Source organism: Tachypleus tridentatus, chromosome 9 (genome assembly GCF_004210375.1).
Source record: "Tachypleus tridentatus isolate NWPU-2018 chromosome 9, ASM421037v1, whole genome shotgun sequence".
Classification (NCBI taxonomy): Eukaryota; Metazoa; Arthropoda; class Merostomata; order Xiphosura; family Limulidae; genus Tachypleus; species Tachypleus tridentatus.
In genome coordinates this window covers 153,077,214-153,078,050 of record NC_134833.1, presented here as the reverse complement: position 1 = coordinate 153,078,050, position 837 = coordinate 153,077,214, and the positions used below count along the sequence as shown (strand labels likewise).

The window sequence follows — 837 nt, the reverse complement described above, 5'->3', positions numbered from 1 at the left end:
TCAAATCCCCGTCACACCAAGCATCCTCGCCCTTTCAGCCGTGGTGGCATTATAATGCGACGGTCAATCCAACTATTCGTTGGTAAAAGAGTAGCCCAAGAATTAACTGTGGGTTATGATGACTAGCTGCCTTCCCTCCAGTCTTACACTGCTAAATTAGAGACGGGTAGCGCAGATAGCTCTCGAAAAGCTTTGTGCGAGAATTAAAAAAAACAAACAATACAATTTAACTAAAAGAAGCATTTGAGAATCATAAAATTTGATTTGGTTTGAATGCTACGAAGAGACGGTGCTGTGGCTTAGTTGGTTAAAGCGCCTGTCTAGTAAACAGGAGATCGCGAGTTCGATTCTCGCCGGTGACTTTAAAGGGCTTGTTAAATTACCGTATTTTATAAAATGCATCTATTTAAGTACGACAAAAAATCTATTTTTCAGCCACCACGCACTACACGGTTAAAATTAGACGTATTTTATTGTACCTTATTTTATTTTTAATGTGTTTTAACTTAGTATTTCATATATATGGATAAAAGATTATATACAAGTGAAGAAAAAACACCTACAAGAAAACGAATAGAAATATTGAAAAAAACTTTTAAACAAAGGGAGCTGATCAAGACAATACATGGACGTTGCCCTGAAAAGGGGCCTGAATACTAAGGTAATACTCTGGCCCAAAGTTCTACCAAATAACACACTCCAAACAGTAGACATGAGAAGTTAGGGAATGTAGGAAGAGGTCTCGTGCACCTGAACCTGCTGGGTATTCAAAAAAATTAACATCCCAAATACCCACACTGAAGAAGCGAGGCAATACCACGAAAAGCTACTTCAGCG

At 38.4% G+C, this 837-nt stretch overlaps 1 non-coding gene across 1 annotated transcript; it reads left to right on the top strand.

Moving 5' to 3' along the window:
* The first annotated feature begins 288 nt into the window (after positions 1-288).
* TRNAT-AGU (transfer RNA threonine (anticodon AGU)) lies at positions 289-362 on the top strand. Its single transcript has one exon. It is a non-coding gene; the product is annotated as a tRNA-Thr (tRNA).
* The last annotated feature ends 475 nt before the right edge of the window (positions 363-837 follow it).